This window comes from Dasypus novemcinctus, chromosome X (assembly GCF_030445035.2).
Source record: "Dasypus novemcinctus isolate mDasNov1 chromosome X, mDasNov1.1.hap2, whole genome shotgun sequence".
Lineage (NCBI taxonomy): Eukaryota > Metazoa > Chordata > Mammalia > Cingulata > Dasypodidae > Dasypus > Dasypus novemcinctus.
The window spans coordinates 182,632,214-182,655,497 of NC_080704.1; the positions used below are offsets into that span (position 1 = coordinate 182,632,214).

The 23,284-nt window shown below is 47.1% G+C and overlaps 1 pseudogene; it reads left to right on the forward strand.

Moving 5' to 3' along the window:
* Positions 1-3,522: 3,522 nt before the first annotated feature.
* On the forward strand, positions 3,523-23,284 carry LOC131277162 (phosphatidylinositol-3,5-bisphosphate 3-phosphatase MTMR2-like; annotated as a pseudogene).

Genomic DNA, 23,284 nt, shown 5'->3' on the forward strand with positions numbered 1-23,284 from the left:
TGGATGGAACGGGGGAGAGTGTGGGCTATGATGAGGACCATTGACTACGGGGTGCAGTGATGTTCAGAGATGTACTTACTGGGTGCAATGGAAGTCTCACGATGATGGGAGACAGTGTTGCTGTGGGGGGAGTGGGGGTGGGGGCGGTGGGGTTGATTGGGACCTCGTATTTTTTGAATGTAATTCGTAAAAATAAATAATTTTAATTAAAAAAAATAATAAATAAAATAAAATAAATGAAAGTTATGTATCACAGAGCGGCCAAAAATAAATAAATAAAATGCCTATTTTCTAGCAAAAAAAAAAAAAATTTGAGGGAAGCAGATGTGGCTCGGGCAACCAAGCTCCCGCCTACCCCATGGGAGGTCTGTGTTTCTATTCCCAGTGCCTCCTGGAGAAGACAGTGAGCTGGTGTGATGGGTAGACACAGCAAGCTGACACAACAAGAGACACAAGAAGAAAAACATAATGAGAGACACAACAAAGCAGGAAGCAGAAGTTCCTGGTGGCACCGAAAGAAAACGAGCAAGACAGTAAACTGAAGCAGCAGGCAGGCATGGCAAGCTGATGCAACAAGATGATGCAAAAAGAGACACACGGAAAAAGATAATGAGAGACACAGCAAGACAGGGGACGGAGGTGGCTCAGGCAATTGGGCTCCTCCCTACCACATCGGAGTTCCTGGGTTCAGTTCCCAGTGCCTCCTAAAGACACGGCCGTAGCGAGTGCAAACAACTGGGGGGGGGGGGGGGGGGTAGGGATAAAGAAATAAAATAAAATCTTTAAAAAAAGATTTGAGTTACTGATTGTTTGGGGGAAAATAAATGCTGAAATAAGATTGCTAAGTCAGGTACAAAATTAACATCCTCTGGGACAATAAGACCATTAAACTTTGGGGTTATCTTTTCTACCATTCAGGAAAAAAATGACTCCACTTTAATTATGTGACAGGATTATAAAGCATCCAAGTTCCAAATAATTTTTTATCAGTCAATGTTACAATTCTGGAAAGAGTCAGGTGACCCCAGAATTAGAAAATGTACTAGCCTGATATTAAAATGTCATGCACTCACAACTTTGCATTATTTTTGCTTTTGGAATAATTTTCCTGCACAACAGGGAGGAGCGCAGAACCTGCCACAGTCCAGCACTGTGAACTGTGGCCTGCAAAGTAGCTCTGAATGGACACATTATTGCAAAACCTCAAGGTGTCCCGAGGGGAAACAAATGGAAACCAAGGATCAGTGCTGGAACCACCAGGTTCTGAGGAGGAAGGACAATAGCATCATTGAGGAAGAGAAATGGGGAAGAGGAGAAAACAGGTTCATTCAAACCTTTGGGCCGTCATGGAAACACAAACTAGAGAATCTGGATAACAACCACATCCCATGATTGTTTCCTTAAGGTTTGTTGGGTGACCTCTGCTACATGGTGAGCTTGGGATTTGGGAGGTCCTCGGTGCTTGTCCTGGGGGAAGAAGCAGTTTGTCTTATTTTAGGCTGACCTGTGCTGTCATATTTACTTCACTTGGCCAGGTAGAGTCACCCTGATCTGGCCATCCTGGAGCACATGATGACCAGAGGGTCCCCATGGATGAGGTTGAACTTGATAGTTCTTGGGAAGGAAGACGCAGGGGCCCAGGGATGGTGCAGGCTTGAGAGTATTGTCTGGTTGCCTTTAGCATGGCAGAGGAGGCTGGGTCTGTGGAGGCAAAAGGCTCCATGCTGCTCACTTGGAATCAGTCGCATTTCAGCCTGGATTTGGAGTGCCGGGGCCTCCTGGACATGGCCACCATTTTATGCAGCTGTACTGGAAGCTTTGGTCAGCTCACAAAAACATGAGGTTCTGACCATGCCTCCCTGGTTCTGTGGTGGCTTCCTGTCCTGGGCAAATATATTTTGTGCATTGGAGAGTGGGGTGGGGTGAGGGATGGTGACATGGTGGGAGCTGCTGCCTGACTATTCCTTTCTGGTTCTCTGGTCTGGAACCCCTGGAAATCCCAGAAATTATGGCTTTCCTGTCTGTGGGACGGGCATTCAGTTTATCCTTGGGTGGGGGGGTCAGACTTCAAAGAGTGCTGAATTCGCAAACCAGTATAGTTTTCTATCCAAATGCTTCATTTAGGGGATTTGCATCTCTCTTTTAGGCCTTTCTGTCTTCCACTTCTAACATCACCGGTGACTCTCGGCAAGGAAGGGGGATGAGGGTGGGGGTGGGGATAAGTCCAAATATCGGGCTTTTTCAGCATCCGAGGGCTGAAAAAAATTTGCTCCTTCTTTCCTATTTCAGCCAGAGCCACAGGTGGGAACTTTAAACTACAAAAGTACCTACATTGCAAGTGAATTACAAAGTACTGAAGAGGGAGATGGTGTCTTTTACATTTTAGCAGCTGGTTTCCTATCTGTGCTGTTCCTCTATCTTGTTTTGATTTGCATCCCGTTCTAGAAGGCAAAGGAAAAAATAAATAAACTAAGGAGGGACAGCCTTCTTGAATTTGTGGTGCATGTCTATAAAACCTCACCCCCACTTAGCCTCAGGTTCGCTTTGGATTTATTAATTACATGAACCATGACCATGAGTTTGGATTTTAAAGACCTAGACTGTGGGTTTAACCTCCGAAGGCAGAATGGGGAATGGGGGCCCTTCCCTTATAAAGGATATCTCATCCTCTAATATTGGAGAAACAACTCATAAAATTATTAAAATTCCAAAGGCTAAGAAAAAAATGCTTAAAGCCCACCTTCTGTAGGAATATGGTTTGCTAATAAAATCTAGGGGATACTGGATTCGTTTTAAAATCATGCTTCGTATTGATTAACTTATGAGTTGGATGGCTTGATATCTGGGATTTGCTTTCAAATACTTTGGAAAAAAATGCAGAAATAGATGAATTACAAGTGGCAGAATGGTGATAATGGCTGAAACTGAGTGATTCATAATACTCTTCATAAGGGTTCGTTATAGTATCCTCTCTTCTTTTGTGTATGCTTGAAATTTCCCATAATAAAAAAAGTTAGAAAAACAAAAATAAGGGGAAGTAGACTTGGCCCAGTGGATAGGGCATCCGTCTACCACACGGGAGGTCCAGGGTTCAAACCCCGGGCCTCCTTGACCTGTGTGGAGCTGGCCCACGCTCAGTGCTGATGCACGCAAGGAGTGCCGTGCCACGCAGGGGTGTCCCCACGTGGGGAAGCCCCATGTGCAAGGAGTGCGCCCCATAAGGAGAGCCGCCCAGCACAAAAGAAATTTCAGCCTGCCCAGGAATGGTGCCGCACACACGGATTGCTGACACAGCAAGATGATGCAACAAAAAGAAACACAGATTCCTGAGTCGCTGACAACAACAGAAGCGGACCAAGAAGACGCAGCAAACAGACACAGAGAACAGACAGCCAGGGTCGGGGGTAGGGGAGAGAAATAAATAAAATCTTAAAAAAAAAACAAAACAACAAAAATAAGCTTCCATCTTACTGTTAGAAGAAGAGCAGAGAGAGAGGGGAAGGAAAAAAAACACAGGAAGATATGTTGTTTAAGGTGGAGAAAGAGGGCTTTCCTATGGAATCTGTGATTGTGGAGGACAAGGTAAGCAGAGGTGAAAGAGAAAATAAGATAAGGTCAGATCTAAATGTTTTAAAAAACGGAACTAGGAAACGGAGAGCGAGTTTCATTGTTACTATGTCAGAGAGACCAGGGAGAGGTAGGAGGAGAAGAAAAAATGCAGTAGAATTACTAGTGAGAATCCAAATCTAAAGACTTATTGAGCAGTGCCCTCCTAAAGGCTAAATTCAAAAGTCCATATTTAGAGCAAATGGGGAAACGCCAGGTGGTAGGCAAAAATCTACCCCTCCAAAAAAATTTGTTTTCACCTCTCACTTCCAGAAAGGAATGATTCACAAAATATAAATTCCATTCTTCTGTGACAGCTAAAACTTAAATCAATTTCTCTTAAAGGATATGAACATGAAAATAGCTCTTGTGCCCACTATTCCATAAGGAGATTTTCAAGCATCCTTCACCTGAGAAGGAACATATGCTAATTATTTCTAAAACAGGGGTTCTTAACCTTTTTTGTTCCATGGACCCCTTTGCCAGTGAGGTGAAAACCACAGACCCCTTCTCAGAACGTAGTAGCAGCGAATTTTATGACACTCAACTAGCGTCATAAAACGTTGTTAGCGTCGGGTCCAACAACTACCGTAATTTTGAAGTATGGATGAGCGTTAGCCATTTTTTGAGATATGTAACAATTGTAATGTGATATAAAATTAATACTGCTGTAATTTATTGCATACATTCATAAGTGAAGTAAATGCTAGATTTCAGTTAGAGGTCCAAGAAAATAAATATAGTAAGTTGATTTTTTTTCAAGTCAAGCTCCCAGACCCCCTGAAATCTTTCTCAACAGCATCGTGAGCCACCCATCCTCTGAGACAGCACCTTCCGGGCCCCATCCTTGTACCAGGGGTCCAATGTGAGATCAGGTAGCCCCCTCCAGGTTGACATCAGGAGCCTCTGAAAACATGACTGGCAATGCAAAAAAGGAGAATACTGGAGATTGACTTGAAAAAGAAGCAATGAGAATTCTTGGCATTTTAACAAGCTATTGCCCAAAACAAGAAGAAGAAAATCCAACAGAAGAGCTGATTCCACAGTTGAGGACTGAATTAGATACCTTGAGGATGATATTGAAAAATTCTCCCAGAAAGCAGTGAGAAAAAAAAAAAAAGACACAGAAATGGAAATGATGAGAAAAAGAGCACCAACAGGATTTTGCCCAAGAACAACTCCTTCCCCATCAGATGTGGAGGGCTCCCTCTCCTGGGGGTCCTCGTCCATCACAGCCCCAGCTCAGACTACCATCCCCCAGAGCACCCCACCCCTGGAGCTACCTGTCCTGTCAATTTCGGCACTGCTTGGGACGGCGGGGACAGCCTATGACCCGCCTTGGGGCCATCCAGGTTGGCTTCCGAGTTTCTGTCACCTGAAAGGCTTGCTTGGGGGTGCTGCAAAAGGCACTCTGTCTCATGAGCCTCCTTCTCCCCCCATCCCCCAGTCCAGAGACTGCAACTGCCCCTCATGCAGGCAGGTACCCTGCGGGTTCACCCTGGCCACTGCTGGCTTGACAGTTACAACCTCCTACTTGCCTGGGGTCTCTGCTGCCCTCAGATTGACGGCCTTCACCTGCATTCAAGGGATTTGAAATCCCAAAGAGAATCTGACATGCTAGGCCAGTCACTGTCATTAAATGTTTTGGGGTGGTTTTTTTTTGGATTTTTTGTGGGGTTTTTGTTTTGTTTTTTTAGGAGGTACCAGAGATTGGACGCACAACATCATAAATGGGAAGCAGGCACTCAACCACTGAGCTACATCTGCTCCCCTGTCACTAAATGTTGAGAAAGATTTGGTTAGGTTAGGGTTGTAGCCAATGTTTAAATATTCCTGGGAAGTTCATTTGTTAAATCAATAAATAGCATGGAAATAGAGGAATCGTGACCATTTCTCTTTTTTTTTTTCTCGAATGATTATCTTCAAGTACATAGGCCTGGTCAACACGACATTAAACAAAGGACAGATAGCAGTGACTGTATCTCTCCAAGCACAGGAGCCACAGTAAAGAACTGGTCGACCTCCCCTTCTCCCCTTTGCTACAGAGTCTAGGGCCTCTGGGCCTCAGGCTGGTCTCGTCTCCAGGATACACAGCCAGCCCACCTCCTCTGGACTTCAAGATTCAGCTCAAATGCCATTAAGTGAGAGTTTGTTAACATGGCCCCTCAGATCACTGACCTCTGGTGTTGCCTGACCCTTGGAGTGCTCCCTAAAAGGTTGAGGGGCCTGGAACTCTGCTGCTCCTTTTATCGAGTTCACCTCCCACTCATGGGGGCAGCAGACATTGATCTGAGTGCTCAGCTTCCTCCTCAATTTCTTTTTCCATTCTTCAGTCACAGGGAGATTCCCAAGGTGAATTGTTGATGCTTGGTTCCTGGCCCCTTTCCCCAGGGCCTGTGGGCCAATGCGCGTTGGCAGGGTTTCTGTGAGGCTCCTAGCTCTTCTCAGGCATCAGCTCTTTAGAACTGGTATGCTAGGCATGGACGGGAAGTTACGGCCAGCATCTGAACTGGGTTTGGTTCTGGATTCATTTCCTGTGGCTGCTGAGACAAATGACCACCACCTGGACGGCTTCAAACAACGGAACGTTATTCACTCCCAGTTCTGGAGGCCGGAAGTCCACAGTCAGGATCCCTGGTCTGAAGCCAAGATGTCGGCAGGGACGTGCTCCCTCCTGAAGCTCTCTGCTCCTGCATGACTTGGCAATCTTCAACATCTTCCAATCTCTCTGCTCCCTCTTCACATCGCCTTCTTGTGTGTGTGTGTTGGTGGGGGGGGCGGTACACGCGCGCCCTCTGCCTCCTTCTTATAAAAACACTTATGAGGGCATTCAGGGCTCACCCGGATAAAAAAGATAATTTCACCATCTCAAGAGCCTTAATCACAGCTGCAAAGACCCTTTTTCCAAGAAAGGTTACATGTACAGTTTCTAGTGATGAAGACCTGATTTTTTTGGGGGGTGGGCATTATTCAGCCAGCCAGTGGCCCATGTCCTGCCCCTACCTTGATCCAACCCACTGAGCCCACCCCCAGAGCAGCAGGAGACCTCAGCAGGCTCCCCTCACCTCTCCACAGCCTTTCAGCCACAAAAAGCTTCTGTCAGGGATTTTCTGCTGACAATTTCCTCGTAAACCCACACAAAGCCTTGCCTTTCTGGTTGAAAAATCATTCCTGACTTTTATATTCCTCCTTCACCTGGGAGTGGAGATTTCCTGGCTCCAGCTTGGGAGGGAAATGGTGGGTAGATTCTCATGGCTGCCAGTTGCTGCCAGGCTTCCACAGGAATAAGCAGAGGTTTCCAGATTTTCACGTGCTTCACAGTGGCACTATTGGAAGCCAAACATCTCTTATTCACAGAGACCACACCGCTTGCTATGATTTTGCAGGGGTGAGGGTGGAGACAAGGAGCATTCATGAAAGGGACATCGAGTCACATGCTGCCATCTTCACCAATATATGTGATACTGAGTTGAAGGTTTGACTAGATACACCCCAAACTAATAGCAAGGCTGACCTGAAAGGAAGAGGCTGACAGGGAAATTTTGCTTTGTCCTCAATTGTAGCATTTAATTCTGTAAACATTGAATTTGTGTTTTTCACTTTTGTCTAAGGCAAAAGAAGGTAAATATGAACTAACATGGAGTGCTTTCCATGTTGACTTACTGTGCAAAGGAGAAAACAAGACACAGAGTGAGTCCATTTAAGTAAAATATAACTAAATGGTATATGTATATTTTTATGTGTTTGCATATGAATGGAATGGATAGAGTATTCTGGAAGGCCCTCATCAAGTTGCTGATAGTGTTCACCTCTGGAGGTGGTAGTGAGGAGACAGAGCTAGAGAGTGTGACTTTCACAATTTCTTTCATACACCTCCCTATTATTTGAATTCTTTACCATGAAAATATAGTCAGGGAGCCACAGGGATGAGAAGGTAGAACAGAAAAATGATTCACTCCTCTCCATTTGGGACTCTGGGGCTGAAGAGAGCTGGCTTGGAGTTCCAGCTTCACCACTTCCAACTGTGTGACCTTGACCAATTAAATTAAACAACTAAATCAAAATAAACAAGGGGAATAATAGAAACAATCATTTGCGCCACTGTGAAAATCCAACAGGAAAGATAGTGCCTGGTACATTGAGTATCACAGTTCAGCAAATGCCATTTTTGTTCTTAATAATGACTTTTCCTTTTATGCTAAGAAAGCAAAGGAAAGCAAATGAAGGCTTTTGAGCAGGAAATTAACATAATCCGAGTTGCTTTTTAAAAAATCATTCTGACTGCTGCATGGGGAATGCATGAGAGGGCAGCAAGAGTGATGCAGAGAGAGCAAAGAAGGCCATTTCAATAAAACACAGGGGAGATATGGTTAGCATCTGGACTGGCCTAGAGGGTGTGAAAATGAGGCAGAGCAGAAAGATGTGAGAAACATTTAAGGGAGCCCAATTTCATTGATTTGACTTCTGCTTGTGGGTACAAGAGAGCAGCCTTTGGCAGACAAAGTCTCCCATGGAGAAACATGATGCAGAAATACCAGTTGCAAGCCACTGGGGAGCTACGAAAATGAGCAGGACTTAAGAGGCCAGCATGCAGGAGAGGGGAGAACCAAGGAGAGGTGCACTGACATTCTGCAGCCGCCTTTTCCCAGGAAGATGACCATGCCTGGGGACCAAAGAAACCAGCAGAGCTTTGGGTAGGCTTAGAGGGCTGGAGAGAAAAAAATGTTGACTAGAGGACCCAAGATTCCAATGGAATGGGAGAGAAGGAGTATTTTCCCCCCAAGACCTATCCTGAATGCTGAACTTGTGTGGAGTAAGAAGCTAAGAACATAAGCCAAAGACTTTTCTAAGACAGAGGAGTTTTTGCCAGTCTCATGGCAAGAAAAAGACATTAAAGGCATCCGTATTAGAAAGGAAGAAGTGAAAATGTCTCTTCCCACACAACAGTCTCCATGTAGAAAACCTGATGGAATCTACGAAAAGAATCTGCTAGAACTAATAAAAGAGTTTAGCGGGGTTGCAGGATACAAGGACGGAGGGTCCACAAAGGGGCAGGAGGAAACTTTTGAGAGGGCTGAAGATGTTCATTATCTTGATTGTGGTGAAAGTTTCATGAGTGTGTACATATAGCAAATGTTATCAAATTGTACACATTAAATACGTGCATGACAATTATACTAAAGTAAAGTTGTTTGCACCAAAACAGCAAGTGGACAAAGAGAGGTGAAAAGGGAGAAGGCTGAGAGAGGGAGAGGAAACTGAGGATGCAATGTCTCGAGGCCCCAAAGAGGTGGAAGGATGATCTCAGTGGGGTTGCTGTGATTAGAGAATGGGATATGTGAGTCATTCATCCTAGAGGGGGGACAGTTACAGGAGATGACGAAGTCTGGGGTGTGAATGTGGGAGTGGGTGGCTGAGGTCTAGGGTGCTTTTGTGCCAAGCCCTTTCTAGATTCAAGGTCCATGGCATGTGCTGCTCCTTTTGCCTGCCACTGGCCTTGCAACCACACTTTGCCTGGCTCATCTTCACTCCCCCTTCAGGTCTCAACCTGAATGTCTTTCCACCACGCCTTGCCTGGTGCCCATCCCTTATCAAATTTTTGTTGCCCTCTTGGGGTACTCTCACATCCCAAGCATGTTAACACAGTAATTAGATATTTATTTGTACAACTCTTCCAGCAGCCCAAAGCCCCATCAGGCCAAGGCACCATGTGTGGTTTTGCTGACCACTGTATCCCTAGCAGCTGGCACAAGACATGGAAAAGCATAGCTGTTCCATATTTATTGAACAGGTAACAGGATGACAGATGGAATTGTTCCTATTTTCACAGAATTTTATCCCAAATTGGAAGCCAGGAGGTATTAGGCCTCTGCAGGCTTTGCTCTCCATGGAAACACTGTGCAAGGCTGAAATTACTAAGAGGTGGCAAAGCCAGTTCAGGGACCACCATCCCCTCAAGGCTATTCAAGAAAAGATCAAACATTTCCAAGATGGTTTTCAAGGGATTTTGTAGGCGGATGGAGTGCTTTGACTATTCTTCCCTCTGTGTGAGAAAGGAGAAGCAAGGCTTCTCTGTCCCCCAAAACAAATGCATTAGTTTGGGTCCTCCCATAAGCCAAGATGGAATGAGGAGTACAAAAGACTTATGGACAAAGATGAAGGGGAGAGGGCATGGCATAAGCAGGGAGCCTTCAGACCATGAGGAGGTCTGGCACCTGGGAAAGGAGCAGGTGAGCAAGGATGAGAAGGAAGATCGTCTGACTGCGCTGCAGCTTTGCGAAAGTTTTGGCCAGCCCAGTGGGGAGCTCTGGTGTGAAGATAACCCAAAGAGGGACAGAAACACTGACGCCTTGCTCAGTCATTGGCTGGGAGCGGCTTGGGCACCACATGGTCCCTCTCGGCTCAAATGCTACAGCAGATCCTGAAGGCACTGCCCCAAAGCTGTCGGTTAACTGCACTCCTCATAGCAGGTCCTTTCTCAGAGAGAGAGCTAAGCAGTGTGCATCCATTATGACATAGATGTGCAGGGAGCAGCTCCTGCCTGGCTCCAGTGGGCCTCTCTTCCTGGGGATAAACTTAGAAGCAGGAAGTTTGGTGGGGCATATGACGACCCCTCTATCCCTGTAACTGGTCTTGCAGCTGCAATGGGAAGTCATCATCATCATCCTCCACTATCTGTTCTAAATTCCCCTCACCCAAGCTATCACCTCTGCAGTCTTGGTGATGCCCCTTCATTCCTGAGGGGTCTGAGTCCCTCGTCCCTATACCTTTCTCAGGCCAAGGCTGCTGCACTTCTCTGTTCATGGTCACAGTTGGTCACACAGTACCAAGAGCTACCCAAACCAATCATCTCGTTTCCCCACATCTTCCTTCCTTGGACCACTGTGCAGCAGTTCTACATCCTCTTTGATGAGGGTCAGTTACCCCTGCCAAGAAGCTGACTTATCCAATTTGCTGTCCTCTGGACACAAAGAAACCAAAAGTCCCCAGGCAGCAACCATATGACTAGTACAATGTGACCCTGGCTGCTTCTCCTGAAAAGAGCGCACTCCGCTGAGGAAACAGAACCTCTAGCTCCACGGAGCCCAGCATTGAGAAGATGGGTGGCATCTGTCGGCCCCCGAGTAGGTCATGAGAAAGCCGGGAAAGATGGAGAGTGGCCTGGAATAGACGGTATTGCCTCCATTCTCGTGCCTCAGTTGTACCTCCAGTCGGCCATGCCAACACTATATCAAGCTAGCAGTTTCTGGGTGGTGTCATGTGTGATACCAGAGGATCATGGTCAGGGACCCCTTGAGGGCACACCTCTTTCACATGTGTGTCCCTTTGTAAGAAACTATCTTATATAGGATTCCAGGGTTGCAGTTCAGATATTTCAGAGGCCCCTAGATAGTGATACTGGCTTAAACTCTGTAGGCTGGAAAGGCAACCTGATGGCCATTCCAAGACAAAAGAGGCCTTTTTCAAAAAGGCTGCCAAGACCATTCAATGAGAAAAGGACAGTCTTCTCAACAAATGCTGCTGGGAAAACTGAACATCCACAGGCAAAAGAGTGAATTGGACAATTACCTTAGACCATATACAAAAATTAAATCAAAATTGATCAAAGACCTAAATTTAAGAGCTAAAACTATAAAACTCTTAGAAGAACAGATGGGGGAAATCTTTGTGACTCTGCATGTGCAATGGTTTCTTAAGTATGTCATCAAAGGCACCAGCAACAAAAGAAAATATAGATAACTTGGACTTCATCAAAATTTAAAATGGTTATGCATCAAAGGATGCTATCTAAAGAATAAAAACACAAGCTATAGAATGAGAAAAATATTTGCAAATTATATGTCTGATAAGAGTTAATATCCAGATTATATAAAGAACTCCTGAAACTCAACAACCAAAAAACAAACCACCCAATTTAAAAACGGGCCAAGTGTTTGAATAAAAATATTTCCAAAAGAAGATATACGAGTGGTCAATAAACACATGAAAAGATGTTCAACATCATGAGCCATGAGAGAAATGCAAATCAAAGCTACGATGAGGTGCCACTTCACACCCACAAGGGTGGGCTAATATCCAAAGAAAAAATGGAAAATAACAAATGTCAGGGAGGATGTGGAGAAATTGGAAATCCCGTACACTGTGGGTAGGCATGTAAAATGGTGTGCTGTTGTGGAAAGTAGTTTGGTAGTTCCTCAAAAAGTTAAAAATAGAGTTACCATTATGACCCAGCAATCCCACCCCTCGGTATATACCCAAAAGAGTTGAAAGAATTGGACTCAAACCAAACTTGTACGCCAATGTTCACAGCAGCATTTTTCACAATAGCCAAAAGGTGGAAACAACCCAGTGTCCATCAACAGATGAATGCAGAAAGAAAACGTGCTATGTACATACAATGCAATATTATTTGGCCCTAAAAAGGAATGAAGTTCTGATACATGGAACAACATGGGTGACATTTGTAAACATCACACTGTGTGAAATAAGCCACTCACAAAAGGACAAATACTGTGTGATTCCACTTATAAGAGGTGTGGTAAGGGACTACCATCTGAGCACAGCCTGCTGCTGCTCCCTGTGACCCACTAATAAACCCTAGGCTTGGGACTAGATGAGTTAGCCTGGCTCCTAGGACACGATGATAAATGTGGGCCAAGTCTCTTCTCAGGAATGCCTTGAGTTAACACATACCCCCTAGCAGATAATGGATTGCCCCAGATTCCTTCCCCTTTTGTACTGAACATATGTAAACTTTCAGTCTGTTAAAATACATAAGTTTTGTGGCACTTGGCTCACCCCCACTGCTACTTTCCTGGCAGCAACGTGGCAGCATCCTTCCACTATGACACAAGCACACGCTGTGCACAGTCCATCTCCCTCCATTGGCTATAGATCAAGACCCACTGGCAATGGGAGACCGATGCCCATTAGGTCAGTGTAGCTGACCTTGCCCTGACCTTTCTCAATGTGAGTAAGCACTGATCCAGCCAGTGCATGTGTGAGGCATGTATTTGTTGGCAACCCCCAGCCCTGCAAAACATGGAGTGGGTTGGGACGCAAGGACTGCTATTCCTGGTGGTAGGCCTTGGGATGCTTTATGTTCTCCTCTGTACAGTGAAACCAAGGGAGGTAATAGGTGTGTCTCTTTCTGGCTGAGAGTTTGGCATGGTGAGCAGTGTGCCAACAGGAGAGATCTAGAATAGGTAAATTCTTAGAGACAGAAAGTTGAATAGAGGCCACCAGGGCATGGGAAGAGGGGAGGATGAGGAATTATTGCTTAAGAGGAACAGAGTTCCTATTCGGGATAATGAAACATTTTTGGAAATACTGGCAGTGATCACAGCATTGTGAAAATACTTAATGTCGCTGAATTGTACATTTAAAATGGGTAAAATGGTCAATTTTAGGTTATATATGTCTTACCACAACAAGAGAAAGGAAGAAAACATAGGTGGGGCCCAGCGTAGACTATTGGGGGAATGCTGCCAGGTCAGGGGCCTATGGAATAGCATGGCATTGGTAAGTGGGGTTCCCTGCTTATGGGCCCATGTACAGTCTCCAATCTCTCCTCCTCTGGTCTCTCCATTCATGTGCCCATTAGGTCAATTCTGACTGGCTGATGATGAAGGGTGCCTAACATCACTTGGCCAAGTCATTTTGTCTACTTGGTTGTTCAGTGCCTTTGCAATTGTTTATGCTTTCTGGTGGGTATTAACAAGGGACTTAAAAAAATCTCCCTTCATGCTCACTCCCATCCATCCATCCATATGTCCCTACCTCAGACCTCCTTACCTCTGATCTTCCAGTCTTCTCCTTCTAGGCCCTTAGGTAGGCCACTGGCCACTGACCAGTAATCTATGTATATTCTCAACTCAGGCCACTTCTCCTTCCATGAGAAGTGGAGGAGCAAGGTGCATCACTCACAGCCACACCCACTGGGAAGGCCTTCTCTCCCCTTTGTCTTTCAGGGCCACCCCCGAGTGTGGCTGTAATGCAGATGTCATCCACTTTCAGTTTGTACCCCGATACTGAACCAACACTACAATAAATCAAACTTGCCTTTTTCTTCTCCTCCAGCTGGTCATATGGGATCACATGGCCATAGGCATTAGTTGTGGGAGAGGCAGTGGTGCAATTGTGATGGGTGAGATGGGGGTCTGGGCTCCTGCTCATGCAGCTTACTTGTGCCTCTGGTCCTGCTCAGGCTGGATCTCAGATATACCATTTCCATCTTACAACCCACCCAGTTGTAATGCCTGATGAGTGCATCAGCAATGTTCATTACTGGAACTCCCATGGCCAAGTGTTCTGCCTCTACAAGGGTCTGGAAACACTCCAGAAGCTCTTTCTAGAAAAGCATATAATTCTCTGTTGCAGATGGCTCCAGAACCCAAAGGGCCTGCATGGTGATTCTCTCCTTGGTGCTTGCCTTGAACCCTACACTGCATCTTTCCCCCCACTGGATAGTGGCAGCTGCTCCTCCACTCAATTTGAATTGTATATATTAAGTAGCACATCATTGGCTGTCCATCTCTTTTGCCCTTGGGGATGCCGTGCTCTATTAACCATATCCTCAACAACCTGTGTGCCAAGCTCCCTTGGCTGACCCTCCGATCTTGCCAGTCACTACATTAATTGTGACCTCCTGGCTTTTTGGGGGACTGTGTGCCACCACCTGGCCTCTGTTATGTCCAAGCCCATCATCCCCATGGATGGTAACAAGCCCAGCCCTGTGACATCTTCTACGGTCATCCCTGGCCTGTAGACAAGGCCACTGAGGTTCTGGTGAGGTTGGGGCCCTTTCACAGATGCATTCCTGATGGCCTTTGTGAGAAGGGTGTCTTCTGTGTCCTCCCATGGAACATAGTCCTCTGGGGGTCTCCTGGCCTCGCATATACATCTATCCCAGCACTAAGCCTTGTAATACTCTCTTTCTCCACAATTTACCATGGCAACTTGGACACTCCACTTTGCTCAGAGTGGGCTTTCTCCAGGCTTCTAAGGGCCACCTGAATAGTGAGTTTGCCCCCTTCTCTGGGGTCCTTGCCAGAGTGTTAAGTCCTAAATCTTGAGATCATGCCTTCTAGTCAAGTAATTCAAGCTGATGCAGTTTTATGAACTACCCCCTTAAGCAAACGTCCTCAAAATCCAATCCCATGGATTCTCCCATCTCCTGCCAGCACATACTAGCTAAATCTTGCAAATCCTTCAGTGCATAATCTCTCTCCTCTTTAATCAGGCCCAGTATAGCTCTATCCAAGTCATGATTAAACCCTGGTTATCAGCCCAGCCACCAGAAGAGGGAGTGGAGGCAGCTCCTAAGGGGGTCCCCTGTTGCTTCGCCTCTGCCATGTCCTCCCTCATGGGGGAATGCTGGCTCTTACTAGGGAAGTCCATTTCTGCAAGCTCTGAATCAGGGGAATCTGCAGGACTAGTTTTCCAGGGCATCCACCCAAATGTCCTCTTCCCATTTTTCAGGATCTCAGGTTTTACTAACCAAGGCCTCAACCTTAGCAAAGCAGATGTGCCTTAGTTGAGCACTGAATCGCTTTAAAGTTCCTGGACCCTACTATCCTGCTTTCTCCTCAACCATGTCCACTCTCCCACTGCAGGGGTTAAGGCCTCTTGGGAAGCTACAAAAGAGGGTCTCTGGCTCTCACCATCAGCCTCTGTTTGTTAGCCATCCTCAGCTTCTCATCCCTCTGTAAGGCATCAATGAAACCTCGTAACAACCAGCTAATTGCATCGTCCTTTTATGAGTAGTCCCCCAGTAACATTCAAATAACTGACTTATTTGGCCAGAGCATCCCCCTCCATTGGGACATTTTCCCAAGCCACCACCAGTGACATTTTTAGCAAGGCCATCTAGTGCCAGGGACCACCTTTGCCCATGCCCACATACCACACAGGCTGCTCCTCCTTGCCAGTCAGTTGGTGAGGGAGCCAGTCCCCAAAGCCCAAAGTGAACTTGGACCACTTTAGGGTCTCTGGCAAGCAGGTGCTAAGACTGAGTTAGAGGAAGTGGATGTGGCTCAAGTGATTGGGCTCCTGCCTACCACATGGGAGGCTCAGGGTTCGGTTCTGTAGGAGTTTGATATGGTTCATGAATTCCAAACATAGATATCGGATTATGTTTGTAAATTGGTCTGTGCCTGGGTGTGATTAAATTATGATTAGGGCTTTGATTGGGCCATGTCAGTAGGGTGCTGAGTTCCAGCCCCTTGGTGGGTGGTAACTCACAGATAAAAGACATGGCAAAGGACAAAGTTAGAGTTTTGATGCTGGAGTTTTAAGCTGGAGTCTGGGAAGTGAACATACAAGAGAAGAACTCAAAGGAATAGAGATGGCTCCTTAGACACAGCAGAAGCCCTGGGGAGAGAGAGAGAACCAGTCGCCTGATAGGCTACAGCTGGCCTTGTGGGGAGAGGCAAAGCCTTAGAGAGCCTCCTAGTCTACAGCTGACCTTGTGGAGCAAACAGAGGAGCTGAGCCCAGAGAGAAACGAACCCCGGGAAGAAAGGAGCCCAAAAAGCCTGAACCCTGGCAGACATCGGCAACCATCTTGCTCCAACACATGGCAAAAGACTTTGGTGAGGGAAGTACCTTATGCTTTATGGCCTTGTGACTGTAGGTTTCTATCCCAAATAAATACCTTTTATAAAAGCCAAATGATTTCTGGTATTTTGTATAAGCACTCCTTTGGCTGATTAATATAGGTTCCCAGTGTTTCCTAAAGAAGACAGTGAGCTGGTGCGATGGGCAGGCATGGCAAGCTGATGCAACAAGATGACATAACAAGAGACACAAGAAGAAAAACATGAATGACACAGCAAAGCAGGGCAAGGATGTGGCTCAAACAATTAGACAGACACCTCCCTCCTACATCAGAGGTCCCAGGTTTGATTCCCAGTGCTTCCTAAAGAAATAAGAAGATGAAAAGACACAGTGAGTACAAACAAGGGGGTGGGAAGAAATAAATAAATAAAGTAAGTGTTTAAAAAAAAAAGACTGAGTTAGAATTGCATGAGTTTTATTAGGGGAGAGGAGTAAGTAGGGAGAGGTTTTTATTGCAATGCACATTCCTCAATTGAGAGCAAGAGAGAGTTTTGGGAAGAAGAACCTCCGACAGCAGGACCACTTCAATGAAGTCTCGGCCAGACCAAAGATTTCCCAGAAAGAAGGGCCTGAGGTAGGCATCCCTAACTGGCTAGGCCCTAGAATCCCATTGGTGTTGTCACTGGCACTGGCTGCCTGGGAAGAGCCTGGCCTCAGCGTGAATGCTGCAGCTGATCTGGAAGGTGCTGTACCTAGAGGCTGCCAGCCCACTGCACTCCTCACAGATTCTCTCTGGAAGGGTGATCTGAGCAGTGCGTTGCCATGGCTGCCAGGCCAGGTGGGGGCAGGCCTCCACAGGAACCATTTCTAGAGAGTGGAGCAACAGTAAAAAGGGAAGAGTGGCATTTTGCTCTTTAGCTGGGGACTTGCTTACCTGCAGGAGCTTCCAGCCTGTATGGCTAAGCCTGATGGGTATCTCCAGGAACTGAGGAGATAAGAAGATAGAGATTGGTGTGTCTGTCTTGCTGGGAGGAATCTGAAGGGAGGACTGTTGGCTAGAGTGATGTGTACTGTCTGGGTGAAGAGAGGGGTCAGCCCTTGAGCAGGTAGTACTCCACATATGATGAGGCTAGGTGGGATGAGCTTCCTGTTGTCTGGATGGGAACCAGGGAAGGGAGCCAGGCTTGAGGTGCTCTTGTGGGACCTGCACCACAGGGTGGGGCAAAAGGACCCCAATAGTAAGAGGCTGGAGGATGTACCTCTCAGGGCAAAGGCTAATGGGGAAACACAAGAGACCACCCAAGATGGCATCAGAGACATGACATTACATGCCAAAGTCACAACTGACAAGAATAGTAGTCCTGGAAGATTTGGTCTCTCTTCTCTTACATCCCCTCTTCCCTGGCCAGGATCTGAGAGGTACCCAGAATCCAATGGGCCAGAAGGAAGTAAAGAGTGAAAATATAAATCCTGCTCCCTTTCCCCACTGCAGAGTTCCAAGACAGAATTCACTTCTACATTTTAAATTGGAGCATACTGTGCTTTTTCGTAGCTAAAAGTGAGTCAGTGTTTTCATTTCCAAAGGCTGCCAATGCGAAATACAAGAAATGGGTTGGCTTTTCTAATGGGAAATTTTTAGGGTCAAATCTTAGTTCCGAGGCTGTGCAAATGTCCAAATCAAGGCATCATCAGAGATGCTGTCTCACTCAAGTTCAGCTCCACGCAATCCTGGACTATTGCCATGGGGCAAGACACAATGGCAGCTCTCTGGTCTGGGTTTCTCTCCAAACTTCTCCTCCAGGCTCACTTTCTCCCTGAGCTCAGGTATGGGCAGTCAGGTCTATGGCTCATCTCTTCCCCCCTCCTCTGGGCCACCTCTCTTTGAGCCTCTCAGGAGCCTCTTTTCAAGCCTCTGTGCTCTGCTGATTCGAGCGTCCAGCTTCCAGGATCTCTCCCAGGCTCTGGGGGTTTCTCTGTCTCTGCTGCTTTTTCTGTGTGTCTGCTGCTTTCCGTTTATAAAGGACTCCAGCAAGAGGACCAAGACCCACCCTGGGTCACACCTCACTGCAGTTCTCCAATCAAAGGACTCCCAGCTGAATGCAATTCAATCAAAGGGTCCAACACATGGATTAGCATCAAGAACATGATCTTTTCTGGGATTCACAAAAAGCTTCAACCTGTCAGAGTCAGTTATCCAAAATAAGTATTCTCTTATAACTGCGAGTCCTTAGGAAGGCCACAGAAGCAGCTGAGAGGATGTCAAGGAACAGGAACCAGCAGATAAGAAGTCATTAGTGGGAAACAGACTTGGCTCAATGGATAGAGTCTGCCTACCACATGGACGGTCCACGGTTCAAACCCCGGGCCTCCTTGACCTGTGTGGAGCTGGCCCAGGCACAGTGCTGATGCGCACAAGGATGGCTGTGCCATGCAGGGGTGTCCCACATATAGGGGAGCCCTACACATAAGGAGTGCACCCCACAAGGAGAGCCACCCAGCACGAAAGTTCAGCGTGCCCAGGAGTGGCGGCCACACACACGGAGAGCTAATGCAGCAAGATGATGCAACAAAAAGAGACACAGATTCCCAGTTCCGCTGACAAGAATAGAAGCAGACAGAGAAGAACACACAGTGAATGGACACAAAGAGCAGACAACTGGGGCAGGGGGGAGAAAAATAAATAAAAAATTAAAATCTTTTTAAAAAAAGTCATCAGTGAAGAAAATGAAAACAGGATGTTATCATTTTTACCTGGTCAAGCTCAGCCTGCTCAATTACACTTTAATCTGTACAGCTCCCACGACCAAGCCAAGCCTAGTAAGTGTTCAATAAACAGTAGTTATCTATTTTCTGCAGGAGCGTGTCATGGTGAGCACAATTTTGGCTATAGGAGGCTCTGTGTCTGTTTTTAAAGTCAGGTTTCAATGTAAACATCACTTCTTCCTTCAGAAGTCAGCTACTGAGTGAATGAAGCAGAAGTCCTTAATGGAAACATTTGACCTGGTTGGAGACTGTGGGCAAGCTCTGGGGAGAATGCTAGCTGAAAAGGAAGGGCCAGTTTCAAAGGGGAATAATGTGTTCCTCCACATACTTCTGTTGCTCTGGGAAACTGAGGCTCTTAGCCCCTGAAGAATAAGCCTTAAAATGGCCTCTGCTCTGCCCCACCTACAGTCAGGGAAGGGGTTTGCTGGACGGTATAAAAGTCAATAAGGAAGAAAGGCAGTCTCTGTGGGAAGAGAGCCATCCCAGCTGCTTGGCACGTGTACTGATACCCAATCTACTTGCTTTAGTGTGAGCAGACTAGGAAGACACTGTGTGACCAGAAAGTCACCCCCAGCGTAACAGTAGAAATGTAGTTAAATGTTGACAGAGGGCCCTTCCAGGTAGGAATAGGAACATTTGATTTCCAAACATAATAGAAGTGGGCTGGGGCAGCATCACAAATACCAGGGAGACAGAAAGTGGGACAGCAGATAGAACAATTTAGAGGCGCTTTCAGAATCATCCACCCAATCCAGAGCTGCAAGCGTCCCCTACACTTGGAGGGCCTGAGCAACGTGCCCCCCAGGTTCACCAAACCATGGCCGGCAGGAGGCACGGAGCCTTAAGAAGCCTGACCCTACAACTCTGTGACTATGACAATCCCCTCCTTTCTCTCCTTCATGAACAAGGAGACGCTCCATTTTAGGCACTAGGAAACGGGGGCTCCACGGCGCTCCCGGACCTGGGCAGCCCCCGGTCCCCGACGCCCCCTCCCGGGGAAATCAGCCCGTCGTCTCTGTCCTCACCGCTGGGCCCGCCAGCGCACGCCGGATCAAGTCCGGGGGTGCGTGGTGGTGGAAGACCCGCCGCCCGCGCCCGCCCACAGCCCCTGGACGGCTCGGAGGGCCAGTGTCCCCGTGTCCAAGGGCCCGCCAAAGGCGCCCGGGCCGCAGGACCCGCCTGTGCTCCCGCCGACACCCTGCCGCCCTCCGCCTCGGCCGCCCGCGTCCTGACGGACCCGCGCCAGCGCCGTCACCACCCCGAGGGGGTGGGGCCGAGCACGCTGCGTCCATTCGTGATCCTCGAGCGCCACCTAGTGCCCCGCGCGGGCACGGCAGCGGGAGAAGCCCCGCGATGCCGAGCTCGCCCCGAGCAGAGCAGCCATTTCGTGGCTAACGGCCGCATTTCCCCGCGGACACTGCGGTCAGCAGCAGGAAATGGCGGCGCGCGCAGGCGCACACGAGGTTCTGGCGCCAAGCGCGCTCGCGAAGGCCTCGCCAGTCCCTGCTCCGGTGGTCGCTTTCGCCGGTGCACGGGCTTTGCGCCAGCTACCTTGTGCCCACCCGTTTGATATTTACGGGCCAACTCTGGCTTCTGGTTTTCATGGAGAGTTTGTAGAAGCTCTAGAACAATGGTTCCATACATAGGAGCCACAGATAAATAGGAGATATATTTTTTTTTAATACCTGTACTGGGGGAAGTTCTAGGAAGATGGCCTCGGAGTAGGCAGGCAAGGCTCAGCGCGCTCACAGAAACACGAAGAAAGGGCCAAAAGCTGTCAGAACTACCTGCTCTGGGAGTCAACACACCAGGACAGTGCGACACAACCCAGAGGAGTCCGAGGGACAGAGAGAGGAAGAACCTGAAAAACCAAGCCCCCTCTGCTTTTGAATACAATACAAAGAAATATTTCCTGAAAATGGGGTGGAAGCTATATGATCCTCTTTCCAAGTATAGGAGGCAGGGAATTCCTAATGAAAGCTGCAGAATAACTAAGATAAATGAACAGTAGGGGCTGTGTGATGATTACTCCACCCTCTTGGTTGTGCCAGCAAATATTCCTGATGAAGATTTAAAGAGAGTGGCATTCTTCAGATCAAGGGGTGGGGTGGCAATTTTATCATGGATTCATCCTGAAAGTCAAGCCACAATTGCTCAGTGTAGTTAGCCCATGGTAGGAGTGAGTGGGAAGTGGAGCAAAGAAGATGAAAAATACCTTCAAGCCATCATGGGTTCCAATGCCCAGTCTTATAAAATTTTTATATTCAGTGCCTGGCCAAGTGTTAATTCCATTGACAAGAAGGCAAAGGGTGGAAGTTATGAAAGTTAAGATGCCTGTCAAAATGCAGAGCTAGTTTTTCTCCATATCCACAGTAATCATGATATAAGAGAATCATTATGAAAACTTGAGATTGTGTACCCCAATACTGAGGAAACTCAGTGGTTGTCTAACTTGGAATCTACTCATTGTCTAGAATATATTAAGATTATTCTTGCAGAGGGTCTTGGGATTGCTGACAAGGTAGAGTAAGGGAAGATGTCTGTGGTAGTACATTGCAGTGATGGTTGGAAGTGCCCAGCTTAGCTAACTTCCCTGGCCATGCTTATGTTGAATGGATACTATAGAACCATCTAAGAATATGAAATCCTTGTGGAGAAAGAATGGCTAAGCTTTGGATGGCGATTTCAACTAAGAGTTGGTCATGGAGATAAGAATTATGAAGATGCAGACAGATCACCCGTTTTCCTTCAGTTCATTGACTGTGTCTGACAAATGACAAGACAAGACAACATTTGAATTAATTTCATATTACTATTTTGGACCACCTATATAGCTGTTTGTTTGTTTTGGGGTCTTTTTTGTTTTTTTTTTAAGATTTTTATTTATTTATTTCTCTCTCCATCCACCCCCCACCCCGGTTGTCTTTTCTCTGTGTCTTTATGCTGTGTCTTCTTTTGTCCGCCTCTGTTGTCATCAGCAGCACAGATTTCTTTTCGTTGCACCATCTTGCTGTGTCAGCTCTCCGTGTGTGCGGAGCCATTCCTGGGCAGGCTGCACTTCCTTTCGCGCTGGGCGGCTCTCCTTATGGGGCACACTCCTTACACGTGGGGCTCCCCTACGCTGGGGACACCCTTGCGTGGCAGGGCAGTCCTTCCGCGCATCAGCACTGCGCATGGGCCAGCTGCACATGGGTCAAGGAGGCCCAGGGTTTGAACCACGGACCTCCCATGTGGTAGACGGACGCCCTAACCACTGGGCCAAGTCCGCCGCCTATATAGCTGTTTATTTGGCACATTGCTCTGCAGCAGTTAGCAGCAGAGAGGAAAAGAATCTTCCCAAAATGACTGTGTCACTGTGGTCTACATAAATAGCCAGCTTGGAGACTTCACTAATCTTCTCTATGGGAGCTATTCCAATCATCTCCTTTATCCAATAGCCAGCATGCACCACCTAGCTCTGGGTGGGTTATTACATAAGATGGGATCTATGGTTGAAGACATAGATCCCATTCACAACAGATATAAAGGACTTCTTGCTAAATGAGCAAAGGTTAAAAAAAAAAAGTAGAGGAACTACAGAGAAAGATTTTCAACCAATCAACTTCATCCCAGAAAAAGCCAGTTCACGCTGGAGTTGGTGTATGCTCAGGACACCTGAATCTCTGGACTGTCCATGTGAGAGCCAGGCCCAGAGCCTCAGCAGACTTGCAACTCCTACCCTCTGGGTGATTGGATGTACCCCAGCCAGCCAACAGGGAGATGAAGAAGGTCAACCACCACACCAGGGATCCAAGAGTGCCTAAAACTGCAAGCAGAAGAATTGCATCCATCATCCATGTGGAATCACCCAGGGTCCACAGGATGGAGGAATAGAGGATGGATTAGAGTGGACTTGCTGGTATTCTACTATGGAACTATTGTGATCAGTAATGGAAGAAATTGTAGCATTGATGTGGAGAAAGTGGTCACAGCAGCTGCTGAGGGTAGGGAGCGGGAAGAAGAGATATGATGTGGGGGTATTTTCAGGACTTGGAGTTGTCCTGGGAGGTACTGCAGGGACAGATGCCGGAGACTGTATGTCCTGCCATGGCCCACTGGGTGGACTGGGGAGAATGTAAACTACAATGTAAACCACCGTCCATGTGGTGCAGCAGTGCTCCAAAGTGTGTCCGCCAAGCGCAATGAATGTGCCATGATGATGAAAGAGGTTGTTGATGTGGGAGCAGTGGGGTGAGGGGTGTGGGGAGCATATGGAGACGTCATATTTTTTTTAATGTAACATTTAAGAAAAAGAAAAGGAAAAAAAAGGAGCCAGTTCTCCTGCACAATGTGTCACTCCTATCCAAAATGTTACATAA